General features: G+C 41.9%; 19 non-coding genes and 2 pseudogenes across 19 annotated transcripts; all 21 read right to left on the minus strand.

Annotated features, from left to right (window-relative positions):
- Positions 1–88: 88 nt before the first annotated feature.
- On the minus strand, positions 89–207 carry LOC147183115 (5S ribosomal RNA). Its single transcript, XR_015093665.1, has one exon. It is a non-coding gene; the product is annotated as a 5S ribosomal RNA (ribosomal RNA).
- Positions 208–405: 198 nt separating this feature from the next.
- LOC147183116 (5S ribosomal RNA) lies at positions 406–514 on the minus strand (annotated as a pseudogene).
- Positions 515–715: 201 nt separating this feature from the next.
- Positions 716–834, minus strand: LOC147183117 (5S ribosomal RNA). The gene has a single exon (XR_015093666.1). It is a non-coding gene; the product is annotated as a 5S ribosomal RNA (ribosomal RNA).
- A 196-nt stretch (positions 835–1030) lies between these two features.
- Positions 1031–1149, minus strand: LOC147183118 (5S ribosomal RNA). The gene has a single exon (XR_015093667.1). It is a non-coding gene; the product is annotated as a 5S ribosomal RNA (ribosomal RNA).
- Positions 1150–1344: 195 nt separating this feature from the next.
- LOC147183119 (5S ribosomal RNA) lies at positions 1345–1463 on the minus strand. The gene has a single exon (XR_015093668.1). It is a non-coding gene; the product is annotated as a 5S ribosomal RNA (ribosomal RNA).
- A 196-nt stretch (positions 1464–1659) lies between these two features.
- On the minus strand, positions 1660–1778 carry LOC147183120 (5S ribosomal RNA). Its single transcript, XR_015093773.1, has one exon. It is a non-coding gene; the product is annotated as a 5S ribosomal RNA (ribosomal RNA).
- A 198-nt stretch (positions 1779–1976) lies between these two features.
- Positions 1977–2095, minus strand: LOC147183121 (5S ribosomal RNA). Its single transcript, XR_015093669.1, has one exon. It is a non-coding gene; the product is annotated as a 5S ribosomal RNA (ribosomal RNA).
- Positions 2096–2292: 197 nt separating this feature from the next.
- Positions 2293–2411, minus strand: LOC147183122 (5S ribosomal RNA). The gene has a single exon (XR_015093784.1). It is a non-coding gene; the product is annotated as a 5S ribosomal RNA (ribosomal RNA).
- A 195-nt stretch (positions 2412–2606) lies between these two features.
- Positions 2607–2725, minus strand: LOC147183123 (5S ribosomal RNA). Its single transcript, XR_015091848.1, has one exon. It is a non-coding gene; the product is annotated as a 5S ribosomal RNA (ribosomal RNA).
- Positions 2726–2922: 197 nt separating this feature from the next.
- Positions 2923–3041, minus strand: LOC147183124 (5S ribosomal RNA). The gene has a single exon (XR_015091471.1). It is a non-coding gene; the product is annotated as a 5S ribosomal RNA (ribosomal RNA).
- A 195-nt stretch (positions 3042–3236) lies between these two features.
- LOC147183125 (5S ribosomal RNA) lies at positions 3237–3355 on the minus strand. Its single transcript, XR_015093670.1, has one exon. It is a non-coding gene; the product is annotated as a 5S ribosomal RNA (ribosomal RNA).
- Positions 3356–3550: 195 nt separating this feature from the next.
- On the minus strand, positions 3551–3669 carry LOC147183126 (5S ribosomal RNA). Its single transcript, XR_015092803.1, has one exon. It is a non-coding gene; the product is annotated as a 5S ribosomal RNA (ribosomal RNA).
- A 197-nt stretch (positions 3670–3866) lies between these two features.
- On the minus strand, positions 3867–3975 carry LOC147183127 (5S ribosomal RNA; annotated as a pseudogene).
- Positions 3976–4170: 195 nt separating this feature from the next.
- Positions 4171–4289, minus strand: LOC147183128 (5S ribosomal RNA). The gene has a single exon (XR_015092814.1). It is a non-coding gene; the product is annotated as a 5S ribosomal RNA (ribosomal RNA).
- Positions 4290–4484: 195 nt separating this feature from the next.
- LOC147183129 (5S ribosomal RNA) lies at positions 4485–4603 on the minus strand. Its single transcript, XR_015091164.1, has one exon. It is a non-coding gene; the product is annotated as a 5S ribosomal RNA (ribosomal RNA).
- Positions 4604–10682: 6079 nt separating this feature from the next.
- LOC147183130 (5S ribosomal RNA) lies at positions 10683–10801 on the minus strand. The gene has a single exon (XR_015093671.1). It is a non-coding gene; the product is annotated as a 5S ribosomal RNA (ribosomal RNA).
- Positions 10802–10998: 197 nt separating this feature from the next.
- LOC147183131 (5S ribosomal RNA) lies at positions 10999–11117 on the minus strand. Its single transcript, XR_015092271.1, has one exon. It is a non-coding gene; the product is annotated as a 5S ribosomal RNA (ribosomal RNA).
- Positions 11118–11313: 196 nt separating this feature from the next.
- LOC147183132 (5S ribosomal RNA) lies at positions 11314–11432 on the minus strand. Its single transcript, XR_015093672.1, has one exon. It is a non-coding gene; the product is annotated as a 5S ribosomal RNA (ribosomal RNA).
- Positions 11433–11630: 198 nt separating this feature from the next.
- On the minus strand, positions 11631–11749 carry LOC147183133 (5S ribosomal RNA). The gene has a single exon (XR_015092205.1). It is a non-coding gene; the product is annotated as a 5S ribosomal RNA (ribosomal RNA).
- Positions 11750–11943: 194 nt separating this feature from the next.
- LOC147183134 (5S ribosomal RNA) lies at positions 11944–12062 on the minus strand. Its single transcript, XR_015091418.1, has one exon. It is a non-coding gene; the product is annotated as a 5S ribosomal RNA (ribosomal RNA).
- A 197-nt stretch (positions 12063–12259) lies between these two features.
- Positions 12260–12378, minus strand: LOC147183135 (5S ribosomal RNA). The gene has a single exon (XR_015091773.1). It is a non-coding gene; the product is annotated as a 5S ribosomal RNA (ribosomal RNA).
- Between the last annotated feature and the right edge of the window lie 122 nt (positions 12379–12500).

Genomic DNA, 12500 nt, shown 5'->3' on the forward strand with positions numbered 1-12500 from the left:
GCTGTCTGCTAGCAAGTAGCTAGCAAACTGGAATTATTTTGTGAAAGTTTACTTTTGCGACGGAGGTGCAAAAACAAAACAAAAAAAAAGCTTACAGCACCTGGTATTCCCAGGCGGTCTCCCATCCAAGTACTAACCAGGCCCGACCCTGCTTAGCTTCCGAGATCGGACGAGATCGGGCGTTCTCAGGGTAGTATGGCCGTAAGCCGAGAAAAAGCCCACAGTTGACTCTTTTAAAGATTACACTCGTCCCAGATTGGGGTGGAAAAAGCATTTTGACAGCATTTTCAGCTCTCATCCTGTCAGTTTAGCGTGTGGCTGTCTGCTAGCAAGTAGCTAGCAAACTGGAATTATTTTGTGAAAGTTTACTTTTGCGACGGAGGTGCAAAAAAAAAAAAAAAAAAAAGCTTACAACACATGGTATTCCCAGGCGGTCTCCCATCCAAGTACTAACCAGGCCCGACCCTGCTTAGCTTCCGAGATCGGGCGTTCTCAGGGTAGTATGGCCGTAAGCCGAGAAAAAGCCCACAGTAGACTCTTTTAAAGATTACACTCGTCCCAGATTGGGGTGGAAAAAGCATTTTGACAGCATTTTCAGCTCTCATCCTGTCAGTTTAGCGTGTTGCTGTCTGCTAGCAAGTAGCTAGCAAACTGGAATTATTTTGTGAAAGTTTACTTTTGCGACGGAGGTGCAAAAAAAAAAAAAAAAAACAAAAGCTTACAGCACCTGGTATTCCCAGGCGGTCTCCCATCCAAGTACTAACCAGGCCCGACCCTGCTTAGCTTCCGAGATCGGACGAGATCGGGCGTTCTCAGGGTAGTATGGCCGTAAGCCGAGAAAAAGCCCACAGTTGACTCTTTTAAAGATTACACTCGTCCCAGATTGGGGTGGAAAAAGCATTTTGACAGCATTTTCAGCTCTCATCCTGTCAGTTTAGCGTGTTGCTGTCTGCTAGCAAGTAGCTAGCAAACTGGAATTATTTTGTGAAAGTTTACTTTTGCGACGGAGGTGCAAAAAAAAAACAAAAAAAGCTTACAGCACCTGGTATTCCCAGGCGGTCTCCCATCCAAGTACTAACCAGGCCCGACCCTGCTTAGCTTCCGAGATCGGACGAGATCGGGCGTTCTCAGGGTAGTATGGCCGTAAGCCGAGAAAAAGCCCACAGTTGACTCTTTTAAAGATTACACTCGTCCCAGATTGGGGTGGAAAAAGCATTTTGACAGCATTTTCAGCTCTCATCCTGTCAGTTTAGCGTGTGGCTGTCTGCTAGCAAGTAGCTAGCAAACTGGAATTATTTTGTGAAAGTTTACTTTTGCGACGGAGGTGCAAAAAAAAAAAAAAAAAGCTTACAGCACCTGGTATTCCCAGGCGGTCTCCCATCCAAGTACTAACCAGGCCCGACCCTGCTTAGCTTCCGAGATCGGACGAGATCGGGCGTTCTCAGGGTAGTATGGCCGTAAGCCGAGAAAAAGCCCACAGTTGACTCTTTTAAAGATTACACTCGTCCCAGATTGGGGTGGAAAAAGCATTTTGACAGCATTTTCAGCTCTCATCCTGTCAGTTTAGCGTGTGGCTGTCTGCTAGCAAGTAGCTAGCAAACTGGAATTATTTTGTGAAAGTTTACTTTTGCGACGGAGGTGCAAAAAAAAAAAAAAAAAAGCTTACAGCACCTGGTATTCCCAGGCGGTCTCCCATCCAAGTACTAACCAGGCCCGACCCTGCTTAGCTTCCGAGATCGGATGAGATCGGGCGTTCTCAGGGTAGTATGGCCGTAAGCCGAGAAAAAGCCCACAGTTGACTCTTTTAAAGATTACACTCGTCCCAGATTGGGGTGGAAAAAGCATTTTGACAGCATTTTCAGCTCTCATCCTGTCAGTTTAGCGTGTGGCTGTCTGCTAGCAAGTAGCTAGCAAACTGGAATTATTTTGTGAAAGTTTACTTTTGCGACGGAGGTGCAAAAAACAAACAAAAAAAAAGCTTACAGCACCTGGTATTCCCAGGCGGTCTCCCATCCAAGTACTAACCAGGCCCGACCCTGCTTAGCTTCCGAGATCGGACGAGATCGGGCGTTCTCAGGGTAGTATGGCCGTAAGCCGAGAAAAAGCCCACAGTTGACTCTTTTAAAGATTACACTCGTCCCAGATTGGGGTGGAAAAAGCATTTTGACAGCATTTTCAGCTCTCATCCTGTCAGTTTAGCGTGTGGCTGTCTGCTAGCAAGTAGCTAGCAAACTGGAATTATTTTGTGAAAGTTTACTTTTGCGACGGAGGTGCAAAAAAAAAAAAAAAAAAAGCTTACAGCACCTGGTATTCCCAGGCGGTCTCCCATCCAAGTACTAACCAGGCCCGACCCTGCTTAGCTTCCGAGATCGGATGAGATCGGGCGTTCTCAGGGTAGTATGGCCGTAAGCCGAGAAAAAGCCCACAGTTGACTCTTTTAAAGATTACACTCGTCCCAGATTGGGGTGGAAAAAGCATTTTGACAGCATTTTCAGCTCTCATCCTGTCAGTTTAGCGTGTGGCTGTCTGCTAGCAAGTAGCTAGCAAACTGGAATTATTTTGTGAAAGTTTACTTTTGCGACGGAGGTGCAAAAAAAAAAAAAAAAAGCTTACAGCACCTGGTATTCCCAGGCGGTCTCCCATCCAAGTACTAACCAGGCCCGACCCTGCTTAGCTTCCGAGATCAGACGAGATCGGGCATTCTCAGGGTAGTATGGCCGTAAGCCGAGAAAAAGCCCACAGTTGACTCTTTTAAAGATTACACTCGTCCCAACTTGGGGTGGAAAAAGCATTTTGACAGCATTTTCAGCTTTCATCCTGTCAGTTTAGCGTGTGGCTGTCTGCTAGCAAGTAGCTAGCAAACTGGAATTATTTTGTGAAAGTTTACTTTTGCGACGGAGGTGCAAAAAAAAAAAAAAAAAAAGCTTACAGCACCTGGTATTCCCAGGCGGTCTCCCATCCAAGTACTAACCAGGCCCGACCCTGCTTAGCTTCCGAGATCGGACGAGATCGGGCGTTCTCAGGGTAGTATGGCCGTAAACCGAGAAAAAGCCCACAGTTGACTCTTTTAAAGATTACACTCGTCCCAGATTGGGGTGGAGAAAGCATTTTGACAGAATTTTCAGCTCTCATCCTGTCAGTTTAGCGTGTGGCTGTCTGCTAGCAAGTAGCTAGCAAACTGGAATTATTTTGTGAAAGTTTACTTTTGCGACGGAGGTGCAAAAAAAAAAAAAAAAAGCTTACAGCACCTGGTATTCCCAGGCGGTCTCCCATCCAAGTACTAACCAGGCCCGACCCTGCTTAGCTTCCGAGATCGGACGAGATCGGGCGTTCTCAGGGTAGTATGGCCGTAAGCCGAGAAAAAGCCCACAGTTGACTCTTTTAAAGATTACACTCGTCCCAACTTGGGGTGGAAAAAGCATTTTGACAGCATTTTCAGCTCTCATCCTGTCAGTTTAGCGTGTGGCTGTCTGCTAGCAAGTAGCTAGCAAACTGGAATTATTTTGTGAAAGTTTACTTTTGCGACGGAGGTGCAAAAAAAAAAGAAAAAAGCTTACAGCACCCTGTATTCCCAGGCGGTCTCCCATCCAAGTACTAACCAGGCCCGACCCTGCTTAGCTTCCGAGATCGGACGAGATCGGGCGTTCTGAGGGTAGTATGGCCGTAAGCCGAGAAAAAGCCCACAGTTGACTCTTTTAAAGATTACACTCGTCCCAGATTGGGGTGGAAAAAGCATTTTGACAGCATTTTCAGCTCTCATCCTGTCAGTTTAGCGTGTGGCTGTCTGCTAGCAAGTAGCTAGCAAACTGGAATTATTTTGTGAAAGTTTACTTTTGCGACGGAGGTGCAAAAAAAAAAAAAAAAAAAGCTTACAGCACCTGGTATTCCCAGGCGGTCTCCCATCCAAGTACTAACCAGGCCCGACCCTGCTTAGCTTCCGAGATCGGACGTTCTCAGGGTAGTATGGCCGTAAGCCGAGAAAAAGCCCACAGTTGACTCTTTTAAAGATTACACTCGTCCCAGATTGGGGTGGAAAAAGCATTTTGACAGCATTTTCAGCTCTCATCCTGTCAGTTTAGCGTGTGGCTGTCTGCTAGCAAGTAGCTAGCAAACTGGAATTATTTTGTGAAAGTTTACTTTTGCGACGGAGGTGCAAAAAAAAAAAAAAAAAGCTTACAGCACCCTGTATTCCCAGGCGGTCTCCCATCCAAGTACTAACCAGGCCCGACCCTGCTTAGCTTCCGAGATCGGACGAGATCGGGCGTTCTGAGGGTAGTATGGCCGTAAGCCGAGAAAAAGCCCACAGTTGACTCTTTTAAAGATTACACTCGTCCCAACTTGGGGTGGAAAAAGCATTTTGACAGCATTTTCAGCTCTCATCCTGTCAGTTTAGCGTGTGGCTGTCTGCTAGCAAGTAGCTAGCAAACTGGAATTATTTTGTGAAAGTTTACTTTTGCGACGGAGGTGCAAAAAAAAAAAAAAAATGCTTACAGCACCTGGTATTCCCAGGCGGTCTCCCATCCAAGTACTAACCAGGCCCGACCCTGCTTAGCTTCCGAGATCGGACGAGATCGGGCGTTCTCAGGGTAGTATGGCCGTAAGCCGAGAAAAAGCCCACAGTTGACTCTTTTAAAGATTACACTCGTCCCAGATTGGGGTGGAAAAAGCATTTTGACAGCATTTTCAGCTCTCATCCTGTCAGTTTAGCGTGTTGCTGTCTGCTAGCAAGTAGCTAGTGATGAGTTATTAACATTGTTTTTTAGTTTTAAATTATATTTTAGCCGTTTATAATTATGTTAACTCAGTATGGCTGTATGAATAGACCTATATTCTTATCTGTGTTACTTTCATGAGAAAGAGCAACGGGTCTGTCTATTCATTCGTAATCTAAAGGGAGGTTCCGGGGATTTTGCTGTGTCGGAAGGGAGTCAGGCTTATTATTATTGAATTTTTTCTAATCTGATTTATACCCATGGGAACGGATTTTCTTGTATTCAGTTGTAACCAGGTGTGTTGTGGGCTGACCTTTTTCTGAACCCTTTTTGTGAATAAATAACGATGTGAGCTGGAGAGAGGCCACCACATTTGAACAGAGACATCGCTTGGATGGTTTGTCTATGTGGACCAGAAGCTTCTGGTAATTAAAACCTTTGCAAAGGAACTTCTTCAACAGAATCTCACCATTCAGTTAATTGAACACGCAAAGAGTACAATACTTAATATTGTCTACTCTAACAAATGGTGACCGCCGACGCTGAATTATAATGAATGGTCTCCTCCGTTGAACCAAACGGACGGTGTTATTCTGACGTGGAACAAGCTGCGGCGTTCAAGGACGGGCGGAACTTCTAGGCCTAAATAAATAAAGTTCGGTAAGTGGAGACTGTTATCCACGTAGAAGAGGTTTTGTCTGTCTGGTCCGCTGCAGCTGTTTTTTTCGTCTTCCAAATTATCTAAATTTTAAAAGAGATCTGTGTGAACGAGTTGTAGTTTTGATGTCGTTTTATTGTGAGTTGTGATAATTCCGACGATATTGAACTAAACACGTCGTGGAGTGGTGCATTTGAAGGTGACGTGATGCAGACTCGAAGTGATGAAGCTTTTTTTGTACAGGAAGAAATAGCGGTTAATTTTTTGATTTGTTTTGTTTTTCGTCAACGCTATGAAGAATCCTTAGACCATAATATATATTGAATAAAAGGGTTTGCCGGATGACGTAACAAGTCCTTCTTGTTTACTAAGGATCGCGAAGATTATGGTACGCGCTTCTGTTTTTTAAGCAGTTTTGGCCGGATTTGAGGACAAGTAACATAATTGTTCATGGCTCTTGGTGTGAAAGTTCTCTACACGTAATATGTCTTTTATTTGAAAAAGCGCCTGTTTGAAATTGAACAGAAAGGGGTCCAGGTTGATTACAGCGATGATTGGATTTTTGTATCACTGTATTTGCAATCGAGAGATTACGTGAAAGATTTTATTTCAGTTTTGGCGTTCCTACTTTTGTAGTTTTGGGGTCAGGATTACCGTATGAATTCCTTTTGTTCTACGGTTGGATTCGATGGTACGTGACATTTTATTTTGAAAATGAGCGCCTTGCAGAAATTTTGCAATGTATGGAGAACAGTTTAGCTCAGCGGGATTGGGTAACCGCTGTGTATAAACGAGAGGTCACGTAATTCTTATGTCTGTCTGTGTGTGGCCATATGTGTTAACATATTGAACTATTAATATTAAAAGTGAGACGTCACTGTATTAAAACCGAATGTATACATCAAAAAACTATAAACAAAATGGAGGCGATTTCGACCCGGATACAGAATGGTTTGTCCTGAATGCGCTTCCGGTTCAGCGAAAAATAAAAGCGTCGATGAACAATGAAAAAACGAACTATGGATCGATTGTATACAAAGCTTTCGCTGGACAAAATGGTATGTCAGACTTTTGTATTTTCTTTGTTGGTAATGGAAAAAGGCTGAATTTGATGCTAAAATGACTCCAGCATTTGTGGAGCAGTTTACGGATGGGTTGTTCAAAGTTACCCGTTTACTGAAATCACCGTATAAAACTGCAGTTTAAATGCTATAAGATTTGTAGACAACGAATTGAAGGAATAACACCGTTTATTTTTATTTTTTTTTATAATGACTGAAGAGTGTGTGCGTATGCATTTGAGTGTGTGACCTAGCTTCTAAAAAAGGTGGGGGTTTGTAAGTGAGAAGTGTGCATATGGGGATTTTGTTTGTTTTTCTTTAATATTTTAACTAAGTTTGGTGTTGTTTTGTGTGAGATGATACTGTTGTGATAGTGGCGTTTGTTTTATTAATGGGAATATGATAAAATAGGTTTTGCGATTTATAATGTTAAGATTCCTCCCCCCCCCCTTCCCCCGTTTCTAGGTTAGAAAAAAAGGTGGGGGCTGGGCTGTGCGCTGTGAGCATAATGTGTCCTCGTAATGGGACTCTTTTTTTGTCAAAATGGTAAGAGAGGAATGATAAACAATATAAAATAAGTAATAGTATTTGACTGAGCTAATAAATCTTTACACTTTAATGATTGATGACGATGGTTAATTTGTTAACTTTCCCTTTTCGGGACAAATGAATAAAGAGTAATGATAAAATAATGGCATTTTGTTTGAGAGTTGATATAATTATGCCTACATCTTTATAGCTGTGGCTGGAAGTAAGATAGTTGAATAAGGAGTTATGAATGTTTTTGAAATTGACATGTTGATAATGATTTTTAATATTTGTTTTTTCTCTGAGTGTGTCATTTCAGAAACTGATGTTTGAGTTCCAAGGCAGATGAGGGTTTGATGGCCTTCACTGATTACAAACTGCGAACGGGATGCGCCCCAGCTGCTGATACGTTGTATGGCTAGTAGCTATTTGAAGGGGTATTGAAAAAAAAAAGAGAGATGAATAAAGAGGCTGTGTTTTTTACGAAACATTTTTGAGAAAGCAGGGAGTGAACTGTCTTGCTATGATCCCATATCCTCAGTCTGGCATTTTTAAAGCATTGTATCAACGAATGTGCATTTTTTGATCAGGTGAGCTCTCAGAAAGACTGTGTGTCATCGGATCCACATTGCAGACAGCGTCTGAATGGATGTGGCAGAGATCAAAGGTCTAAAGCCGCAGAGCAACAGTCTTCTCGTCCTGTGCCTAAGAAAAACATGATGTTCAAATTCCTCAATGCCCAGTGACTGTGTATACGCCTCATTCTAGTGACTTCTCCCCTATGGCTGTTTTGCATCCAGAGGAAATCTAAATGCCTGCTCTGAACATTGCTGCCACAGCAGCCGCCATGCTGGCCAGGACTGAACATTGACAACAGCTGCCGTCCTGCCTTTTGCTGGGGGTCTGGACAAAGAAAGTTGGTGGTCGGAATGAGATGTGATCCATTCAGTAAAATGCTACATAGTGATATGCAAGGCATTTTTAATGTGTTGAGTGGGGAACTGTGATCTATAGCAAGATATTTCAGAAAATTGAAAACGACATATGTAAATTTGAAATGAGGGATTGAGAAAATTTATTTCAATCTATAGCCTACTAAATTTTTGCCTATATTTTTGGGAGAATCAGTTTCTGAATTGGTACAATGGGAATTTTATTAATATGTTATGATATGATATATTTTTATTTTCCCCGTGAGGAACTTTTTTGGACTTCGTCCAGCTGCAGCTATAGTATAAAATAAATAATAGAATAAAATGAGTAGTAACAAGTAAAAGACTAACTAAGAGTTTGATGGCTAAGTTTGATTTTTTTTTAACAGCACTGTGATTTATAAATCCCAGAAATATTTTGTGTGCTGTGTTTTTTATGAGCCCCGCTAATATGTGAAAGATTAGCAGTTTGAAGATGATTTTTAGTTTGATTAAATCTAGGAAATGGTAGATATTTGTAAATTTTGTGTGATTTTATCCTCCGCCCCACTAATCTATAAAAGAGGTGAGGTTGATTGGCAGTTTAAATAATTTTCGGGACTCTAGGAGAATTAGAGTAATATGGTTACCTCTATTTTTATGGCCCCAAAGTCATCATATATTAGTGTCTTAAGTTGTATCTGCTTATGTTTAGTTTTATAGTGTTTTTTAGCTCTTTTGTTTATCTCATAGCCTGATTTAGAGGGTTGAGTTATTTATGACGTTTTTTGAGAAATGAGGTCTCTATTTTGTCCTCCCTTTATCTTGACGTGTTTGAAAAAATCAGTGGATCTTTGTCAAATGAGGGAGTTTATGTTTAAGAATTTAACCAATGTAGACGAGTTAGAAAATTAAAATCAAACTTAAAAACGAAATTAAAAAGGTTGTGGGGTATCGGCCTACACTCCAATTGACAGGATGAGTTTGAAAATGATAATTCACAGTTTGAATATGAAGAAATCTATCAGAGGAAATCGATCGCAAAGTAAGTCTGAAGCAAGCAAGGACAATAATGCATATTCGCCGAATGAAGGTAATTATATTATATTATATCTTTTATCTCAGAATCACATTTGAAAAATGTAATGTTTGGAGCCCAGTGTTTGCAAAAGAGTATAGATAATATGAATATATGTGAGTTTTTCCCAGCATGCCAGGATTCGGCCGGTCATGGGATTCTGGGAAGAGAATAAGATATGAAAGGCACAGTTATGCAAATTTAGAACAAATTTAGTCATGGTAAAAAATTACCTATTATTGAACAAAACCTATTTGAAAGATAAATATTTACAAGCTCTGTCTTATATTAATGAATGAGCGAATGTCATTCAACTCAATCAAGGGCTGGGCTCTATTTTAATGTCACAAAAATAGATCTTTTCCTGTTCCAACAGCACAGGACCTACGGATCTTAATCAAATAACATTTACTAATCCCAACTAACAAAAACTATCAGGGTTTTTTCCTCCAAATAAAATTTATGTGAGTTTATGAGAAACTAAAAATGAAAAGTTTCTGCACTCAGGAGAACGGCCCCAGGGGGTTGATGAGGAGAAATTCCACAACTGGAAAGGAGACGTGCCAGGCTCGGCCATCTCATCAACTGATGCTCTCAGGTTGAAAGGAGAGACGAAATTCCACAACTGGAGCATCAATCTTATCACCTCCGACCTGGAGCCACGTCAGCTGAATCCGTGCCCGGTTCCGGAGCTGACGTTTGAGGACATCAGTCAACGGATCAAGAGCAAGTGCCTTTTCTTGGGCAATCATTCCTTTGATCAGTCACATTTTGGGCAGAATAATCCCAGGTGACAAATCGAAGAATTTGGGTAGTCTACCCCAAATTCTTAAAGAAGAGACGAACTATTGCGACACTCTTTTCATTAAAAAAAAAAAAGACCTTCAAAGAACTTCATCACAAGATGGCTTCAAAGAACACATATTCGTCTGCCGATATATTGCGACACTTTTTAATGAACAACATTTTATGTTAAGCCTCACATATGCTATGCTTATTCCACTAAAAATCTTTTAAATGTATCAAATTGTTTTTTAATGTCATATGATTGCTAAACTACCTCCTCTTCTGCTAAAGGGATGTTTTAAGGATAATTATTTTTACCACACAACCATTGAAAAAAAAATGTTTTAATGTGTTGAGCTCTCAAGAGCTCAAATGAGGGAATGATGAGTTATTAACATTGTTTTTTAGTTTTAAATTATATTTTAGCCGTTTATAATTATGTTAACTCAGTATGGCTGTATGAATAGACCTATATTCTTATCTGTGTTACTTTCATGAGAAAGAGCAACGGGTCTGTCTATTCATTCGTAATCTAAAGGGAGGTTCCGGGGATTTTGCTGTGTCGGAAGGGAGTCAGGCTTATTATTATTGTATTTTTTCTAATCTGATTTATACCCATGGGAACGGATTTTCTTGTATTCAGTTGTAACCAGGTGTGTTGTGGGCTGACCTTTTTCTGAACCCTTTTTGTGAATAAATAACGATGTGAGCTGGAGAGAGGCCACCACATTTGAACAGAGACATCGCTTGGATGGTTTGTCTATGTGGACCAGAAGCTTCTGGTAATTAAAACCTTTGCAAAGGAACTTCTTCAACAGAATCTCACCATTCAGTTAATTGAACACGCAAAGAGTACAATACTTAATATTGTCTACTCTAACACTAGCAAACTGGAATTATTTTGTGAAAGTTTACTTTTGCGACGGAGGTGCAAAAAAAAAAAAAAAAAGCTTACAGCACCTGGTATTCCCAGGCGGTCTCCCATCCAAGTACTAACCAGGCCCGACCCTGCTTAGCTTCCGAGATCGGACGAGATCGGGCGTTCTCAGGGTAGTATGGCCGTAAGCCGAGAAAAAGCCCACAGTTGACTCTTTTAAAGATTACACTCGTCCCAACTTGGGGTGGAAAAAGCATTTTGACAGCATTTTCAGCTCTCATCCTGTCAGTTTAGCGTGTGGCTGTCTGCTAGCAAGTAGCTAGCAAACTGGAATTATTTTGTGAAAGTTTACTTTTGCGACGGAGGTGCAAAAAAAAAAAAAAAAAAACCTTACAGCACCTGGTATTCCCAGGCGGTCTCCCATCCAAGTACTAACCAGGCCCGACCCTGCTTAGCTTCCGAGATCGGACGAGATCGGGCTTTCTCAGGGTAGTATGGCCGTAAGCTGAGAAAAAGCCCACAGTTGACTCTTTTAAAGATTACACTCGTCCCAGATTGGGGTGGAAAAAGCATTTTGACAGCATTTTCAGCTCTCATCCTGTCAGTTTAGCGTGTGGCTGTCTGCTAGCAAGTAGCTAGCAAACTGGAATTATTTTGTGAAAGTTTACTTTTGCGACGGAGGTGCAAAAAAAAAAAAAAAAAAGCTTACAGCACCTGGTATTCCCAGGCGGTCTCCCATCCAAGTACTAACCAGGCCCGACCCTGCTTAGCTTCCGAGATCGGACGAGATCGGGCGTTCTCAGGGTAGTATGGCCGTAAGCCGAGAAAAAGCCCACAGTTGACTCTTTTAAAGATTACACTCGTCCCAACTTGGGGTGGAAAAAGCATTTTGACAGCATTTTCAGCTCTCATCCTGTCAGTTTAGCGTGTGGCTGTCTGCTAGCAAGTAGCTAGCAAACTGGAATTATTTTGTGAAAGTTTACTTTTGCGACGGAGGTGCAAAAAAAAAGAAAAAAAAAAGCTTATAGCACCTGGTATTCCCAGGCGGTCTCCCATCCAAGTACTAACCAGGCCCGACCCTGCTTAGCTTCCGAGATCGGACGAGATCGGGCGTTCTCAGGGTAGTATGGCCGTAAACCGAGAAAAAGCCCACAGTTTACTCTTTTAAAGATTACACTCGTCCCAGATTGGGGTGGAAAAAGCATTTTGACAGCATTTTCAGCTCTCATCCTGTCAGTTTAGCGTGTGGCTGTCTGCTAGCAAGTAGCTAGCAAACTGGAATTATTTTGTGAAAGTTTACTTTTGCGACGGAGGTGCAAAAAAAAAAAAAAAAGCTTACAGCACCTGGTATTCCCAGGCGGTCTCCCATCCAAGTACTAACCAGGCCCGACCCTGCTTAGCTTCCGAGATCAGACGAGATCGGGCGTTCTCAGGGTAGTATGGCCGTAAGCCGAGAAAAAGCCCACAGTTGACTCTTTTAAAGATTACACTCGTCCCAGATTGGGGTGGAAAAAGCATTTTGACAGCATTTTCAGCTCTCATCCTGTCAGTTTAGCGTGTGGCTGTCTGCTAGCAAGTAGCTAGCAAACTGGAATTATTTTGTGAAAGTTTACTTTTGCGACGGAGGTGCAAAAAAAAAAAAAAAAAAAGCTTACAGCACCTGGTATTCCCAGGCGGTCTCCCATCCAAGTACTAAACAGGCCCGACCCTGCTTAGCTTCCGAGATCGGACGAGATCGGGCGTTCTCAGGGTAGTATGGCCGTAAGCTGAGAAAAAGCCCACAGTTGACTCTTTTAAAGATTACACTCGTCCCAGATTGGGGTGGAAAAAGCATTTTGACAGCATTTTCAGCTCTCATCCTGTCAGTTTAGCGTGTGGCTGTCTGCTAG

Source organism: Leptonotus elevatus, chromosome 1, assembly GCF_054856555.1.
Source record: "Leptonotus elevatus isolate MCC_2025b chromosome 1, RoL_Lele_1.0, whole genome shotgun sequence".
Classification (NCBI taxonomy): domain Eukaryota; kingdom Metazoa; phylum Chordata; class Actinopteri; order Syngnathiformes; family Syngnathidae; genus Leptonotus; species Leptonotus elevatus.